Source organism: Salmo trutta, chromosome 10 (assembly GCF_901001165.1).
Source record: "Salmo trutta chromosome 10, fSalTru1.1, whole genome shotgun sequence".
Classification (NCBI taxonomy): Eukaryota; Metazoa; Chordata; class Actinopteri; order Salmoniformes; family Salmonidae; genus Salmo; species Salmo trutta.
This window is the reverse complement of record NC_042966.1, coordinates 12,139,460-12,146,385: the sequence shown is the minus strand read 5'-3', so window position 1 is coordinate 12,146,385 and position 6,926 is coordinate 12,139,460. Positions and strand designations below refer to the sequence as shown.

The following is a 6,926-nucleotide window of genomic DNA, read 5'->3' as shown; positions in this document are numbered from 1 at the left end:
AACTATATTTTATTTTTCACTCTTGATCATATAGTGCACTCATTCAAAACCATCTGTTAATATACAGAATATGAAAGGGAGTCAAATTAACAACAAACAGTCAGACATTATTTGACAAACGAACACAAGTGGTAAAACTACAGTGAAGATAGCAGCTGGTCTCTGGTGAGTTGGGTTATCGGGTTCAGGTTATTGGGTTCAATCAGTGCAGGGGCAGGAATCAGTGCAAGGGGCTGGATTCAGTGTAGGAATTAGGTCTGAAGTCAGTGCAGGGCCTGGGCCTGGGCGGTGTGGTTCTGGTCAGGTGTGGGTGCTGTGGTCTTGAGGTGGTTGAGGGGAAGGGCCAGAGGCAGGGCCCTTAGTAAGGCCTTCTTCAGGCGCTGCTGCAAGGCATCCAGCCGCTGTTCCATGTGTTCCATCAGCCTCCTCTCCATCTGCTCCAGACGCAACTCCATAACCTGCTCCAGCAGTAGCTCTTTGGATCTGTTGCCCTCCCATGTTAACCTGCTAACATTTCACTTGAAAATATCCGCTCCTATGCTTACAGGTTTTACAGCCATTACTGTAATAGGGCCAGGAGTTCTCTGTCAAGACCTGCAGTAATACAGACACACAAACCCTAACAAAGACATTTACTCTAACATTAACACAGACACACCACAATGCAATCAGAATCAGCGGCCTCCCGAGTAGTACAGCGGTCTAAGGCACGGCATCGCAGTGCTTGAGGTGTCACTACAGACCCAGATTCGATCCCAGGCTGTGTCACAGCGGGCTGTGACCGGGAGACCCATGAGGTGGCATACAATTGGCCCGGTGTCATCCGGGTTAGGGGTGGGTTTGGCAGGCAGGGATGTTCTTGTCCCATCGCGCTCTAGTGACTCCTTGTGGCCGGCTGGGCACCTGCAAGCTGACCTCGGTCGCCAGTTGAACAGTGTTTCCTCTGACAGAATGGATGCAGCTGGCTTGCAGGTTAAGCGAGCAGTGTTTCAAGAAGCAGTGTGGCTTGGCAGGGTCGTGTTTCGGAGGATGTGTGGCTCTCGACCTCCTCCATCGACTTGACTCCTAACCATAACATCTGGACTGCATTCAACTCCCACCACCCACCCTACCAGGTAAACCTTTAGAGGGAGTTCTACATTGTAGTTAACCTCACCATAAAGCCACTACCAGCCTACTCATTGTGGGCAGTTGGATGTTTTTGCTGCATCACCTACCCACACACACTCTGCAGAATAGGGAGCATGTCTGGGCCTCCGTCCTCCTGGCTGGCCATTAAAGAAGGGTGACATCATGTCTGCCAGGCCGGTGTGGTTATTGGAGGCTACCCGAGACTGGAGACATGGATCTGTTGAAACAGAGCCAGACATCTCGTCTGACTGGAGGCTGGTGTTGACTGAAGGCTGAGGTTGGATGTCAGCTGTAGCTGCAGAGGGTCCATTAGTTCCTTTAGCCAGAGCAGAGAGAGCCCCACTGCCCATGAGGAGGGACAGAAACCATCTTAATGCGTCAAGCTTTGTTCTGGAAAAACACCAAAGACCTTGATTAACATACATATAATTAACATGCAATACATTGACTGTCTTTTGTGTCCACTAGTTAGTGCTTCTCACTATCCGAGGGCTATATTGGTGGGTAGAAGAGTGAACAACACAATAAAGCCACTGTCTTCTGTGTAATTCCGGCCTGTGTAATTTTCCACTGAGGCTTCAATTGACTGGTATTGGTGACTGCTGATTTGACGAGAGATGGACCCACCTTCTGCTGAAACTGCACCATGTCCATGAGGCTCTGGGCCCCCGGTGAGAGGGTGGTGCCCATCTCCTCCCCATCACCTCCATCATGCACTGCACATGGAACATGTCGATGCTGGGCCCCAGGCTTGGAGAGCCGTCTGCAGGTGTCAGTGTCTGCAGGCCTATCACGACCTGAGACCCAGCCACGCTGCATCACCCACCAAGAGACAGCAGCTGAGAAAAAACAAGAGTTTAGAGGAAGAAATCCCCTCTACCCACACTATCATAACTAGACAGGTAAAGAGGATAAGTCAAAACTTCACAGAGAAACGGCTATGTGCTAGTAGGGAATAAACAGGAAATGCTAGACACCACAAGTGTTTTCTACGGCAACAGGAATGGGACTGAAGTAGGTAGAGACACTGCTGTTGATTTGAAAGCTGTGGTTGACATACAGTGGCAAGAAAAAGTATGCTAACCCTTGGAATTACTTGGATTTCTGCATAAATTGGTCATAACATTTGATCTGATCTTCATTTAATCACAACAAAAGACAAACACAGTCTGCTTAAACAAATTATTGTATTTCTCTTGTCTTGTCACGTCCTGGCCAGTATAAGGGTTAATTGGTATTGTAGTTTGGTCAGGACGTGGCAGAGGGTATTTGTTTTATGTGGTTAGGGGTGGTGTGTTTGTTGTAGGGCAGTTGATTTAGGTATTCCGGGGTTTTTGGGCACTGTTTGATTTTCATGTATTCTATGTTTAGTCTAGTGTGTCTGTTTCTATGTTTGGGTTCATTGGGGTTGGGACTCTCAATTGAAGGCAGGTGTTGTCTATTTGCCTTTGATTGAGAGTCCCATATATGAGGGTGTGTTTGTCTTTTGTGGGAGATTGTTGTGTGCACTGCGTTTGTTTGAGCCTGCCACACTGTTGCCGTTGTGAGTATTGTTTATTGTTTTGTTTTTCTTCAAGTGGATACCTTACATGTTTTTATCAGGAATGAACGAGTGTCCACAATCCCGCTGCATTTTGGTCCTCCTTTCCTCAACACAACGAAGAATGTGACATGTCTATATTGAATACATAATTTAAACATTCACAGTGTAGGTTGGAAAAAGTATGTGAAACCCTAGGCTAATGACTCCAAAAGCTAATTGGAGTCAGGAGTCAGCTAACTTGGAGTCCAATCAATGAGACAAAATTGGAGATGTCTAACCCGGAAGCTTATAAGAAACCCCGTTATGCCCTCCGACGAACCAGGTAAAGCATCAATACAGGACTAAGATCGGATCACACAACACCGTCTCCGACGCTCGTCGGATGTGGCAGGGCTTGCAAACTATTACAGACTACAAAGGGAAGCACAGCCGCGAGCTGCCCAGTGACACGAGCCTACCAGACAAGCTAAATTACTTCTATGCTCGCTTGGAGGCAAGTAACACTGAAACACGCATGAGAGCATCAGCTGTTCCGGATGACTGTGTGATCACTCTCTCCGTAGCCGACGTGAGTAAGACCTTTAAACATGTCAACATTCACAAGGCCGCAGGGCCAGACGGATTACCAGGAGGTGTACTCCGAGCATGTTCTGACCAACTGGCAAGTGTCTTCACTGACATGTTCAACCTCTCCCTGTCTCAGTCTGTAATACCAGCATGTTTCAAGCAGACCACCATAGTCCCCGTGCCAAGAACACTGGAGATGATTGTGGAATACAGGAAAAGGAGGACAAAGCACGCCCCCATTCTCATCGATGGGGCTGTAGAGGAACAGTTTGAGAGTTTCAAGTTCCTTGGTGTCCACATCACCAACAAAGTAACATGGTCCACGACAAAACCTATTCCGCCTCAGGGGACTGAAAAGATTTGTCATGGGTCCTCAGATCCTCCAAAGGTTCTACAGCTGCACCATCGAGAGCATTCTGACTGGTTGCATCACTGCCTGCGGCCTCCGATCGCAAGGCACTACAGAGGGTAGTGCGTATGGCCACGTACATCACTGAGGCCAAGCTTCCTGCCATCCAGGACCTCTATAACAGGCGGTATCAGAGGAAGGCCCTAAAAATTGTCAAAGACTCCAGCCACCCTCGTAATAGACTGTTCTCTCTGCTACCGCACGGCAAGCGGTACCAGAGTGCCAAGTCTAGGTCCAAGAGGTTTCTAAACAGCTTCTACCACCAAGCCATAAGACTCCTGAACATCTAATCAAATGGCTACCCAGACTATTTGCGTTGCCCCCCCCCCATCTTTTACACTGCTGCTACTCTCTGTTTATTATCTATGCATAATCACTTTAAGAACTCTACCTACATGTACATATTACCTCAATTACCTCGACTAACCGGTGCCCCCGCACATTGACTCTACCGGTCCCCCCTGTATATAGCCCTCGCTATTGTTATTTACTGCTGTTCTTTAATTATTTGTCTACACCTGTTGTATTCGGCACATGTGACAAATTATTTTAATGCTAGCTCAGCACTGCGAATAAACAGTAGTTTATTTTTTTTAAATTGAGTTACACAGCAATTAACTTGCCAGCTACATCAGTCAACTAAAGAGTAGCCAGAACACACTGAACTATGCTCAACTCTCCCATGCTGGTCCAGCCAGCCAGCCCGCTCTGTGGTGTCCATGTGGTCCTAAATCCAGTCGGATAAACACTCCAAACAGCCAACCCGACCGCTCGGAGACATGGTCCTAAAGCACACCGTTGTCGTGTTTTGTATCACATTCCAATGATAAAACTGGGGGAGGTCAAAAATGCAATTTCAGAATTTGAGGGGGGGGCATGTCCCCCCAGTCTCCACTGAAAGTTGCGGCCCTGTTAGCAGTCATCGCTCCTGCTCAAGAGTCAACACATTCTGGGTGATGCGAAACAGGGTCGTCAACTTCTCTGGGGAGTTCTCATTGTCTATTGCTGATCACCGTTCTCAAAAAACTTGTCATTGCACATCTCACACTACAAGAGCATTGCAGGTTTTGTGCTGATAAAATCAAACATGCTTGAAAATATCAGGACATCTGGGACTGCCCAAAGATGAGATCGGTAGCCTTCAGATTGTCTCTGTGTCACGTCCTGACCAGCAGATGGAGCTATTGTATTAGTTTTGGGGTCAGGACGTGGCAGTTTTGTATGTGTGAATGTTTGTTGGTGATTGGACTTCCAATTGAAGGCAGGTGTGTTGAGTTGCCTTTGATTGGAAGTCCTATATAGGTGTGTGTGTTTTTCTTTGGGGTTGTGGGTAGTTGTCCTTGCACTGCATTGTATGTGCCTGCAAGGCTGTTGCTGTTGTAAGTACTGTTTATTGTTTTTTTCAAGTGGATGCTTTGTGTTTTATTTAATAAACATGAGTGTCCACAATCCCGCTGCACCTTGGTCCTCTTCTCTCCATGACAACTTCTGTGACACTCTGACCTGCTAAACAAGCGTCGGCGACGGCCGCATGCTCCGAGTAGGCAACAGCATAGGGATTTTTTTTTTATCTCAAAAACTTGTCCAGGACAGCTAAATCAGGGCCAAAATCGTGTAGTGTACACCTGGCTTAGTTTTAGCCACCACAAGCTAACAATCAATGGAAGTGATGTGGGCATGTGAGCATGCATGTTTTTTATGGCCATATCACATTTAAGTAACATCAAACCAAATAGACTACTTTCAGGGTGAGGAACCATCTAACATAGTGAACTACTTCTTTAAGATGGCAGTTTGGGCTGTATGTCGAGATTAGCCAGCGATCAGTGCACTGGTGTTGTATCAACATGCCTGCCGACTTAAAGTACTTCCTACTGGGTATCACGGTGGTAGCTAACGTGGCTGTTTTTTCTCACGTAGGATAGCATCCTACACAATAAATAACTCATATTGATAACCCATCTAAAAGTCACCTTGATACATCGTCTACTACTCAATGGGGAGGGCATGAAAGGCAACAACAAGTGCACAGTGCCCTTCTGTTAGAATCATTTGTATGCGTTAGAATAATGACTAAAGTGTTCCACTCTGAAATTGTAGGATAGTGTGAAATGTTTGAGAATCATGAGAAGATAAAACCAGGATGTGGGTAGATCTGTTAGTATTGTAATACTATGATGTTATATTCTTTAGTAGGGATGTAAACAGAGTGAAGTTGTAGAGTAGATAATGGAAAATCATTAGAGGGTTTCAAACCAAGAAAGTCCCAACGGGGGAGGGGAGGTGAAAGCCTTGAAGAATGGGACAACTTTTATGGTTATTTGTGGTTAGTGGAAAAGTACTGGTTGTTTGAGCAAGGAGTGGTCTAAAGATAGGAATTTGTATGTGTATTATAAAAGGACTGGGTCTTCATTTTTTACTTTAGAGCTCTCATGAATAAAGATCTGTGAACCTTTTTTCTAAAATCTGAGACTTTGCCCAATTATTAGTGAACCCAGGGTCTTACAAACCTCGGTGAATTGGTCAAAGATTAAATGCATTATTGGAATTGAAAATTCCCTTAACACCTTCGCTTGACAAACACTACTGTCCGGCAACGGTGTGGTAGCTAACATACCTAGTAGCCGTGACAGTCACTGTATGCACACACATACAAAGCATGAAGCAACAGAACACCCATTGTCGATACTTTTAATCAAAAACAAACAATGGTCAGTTGTATAACTGAAAATGTCAAATTACTTGTGTAAAACTAACAGTGAAATACGACTCAGACTCACCCTCTGCGCTTTGACACACCCACTTTCCACACACCCACTGCTTTTCTTTCAACATACCCACTTGCCCATACTCCGGTCGCATATTGGGATGCAACTACCCCCTTCTCGCTTGAGAAGTCGTGGCCGTGTTTGAGAGCATCAAAACCTACTCGTCAAACATCTCATTCTAAAATCATGGGCATTCATATGGAGTTGGTCCCCCCTTTGCTGCTATAACAGCCTCTACTCTTCTGGGAAGGCTTTCCGCTAGATATTGGAATATTGCTGCAGGGACTTGCGTCCATTCAGCCACAAGAGCATTAGTGAGGTCAGGCACTGGTGTTGGGCGATTAGGCCGGGCTCTCAGTCAGCGTTCCAGTTCATCCCAAAGGTGTTTGATGGAGTTGAGGTCAGGACTCGTTGCAGGCCAGTCAAGTCTTCCACAATGATCTCGATAAAACAATTTCTGTATGGACCTCGCTTGGTGCATGGGGGCAAACTGTTGCCACAAAGTTGG

At 46.1% G+C, this 6,926-nt stretch overlaps 1 pseudogene; it reads right to left on the bottom strand.

Annotated features, from left to right (window-relative positions):
- Positions 1-263: 263 nt before the first annotated feature.
- Positions 264-6,512, bottom strand: LOC115200794 (uncharacterized protein C10orf88 homolog; annotated as a pseudogene).
- Positions 6,513-6,926: the final 414 nt, after the last annotated feature.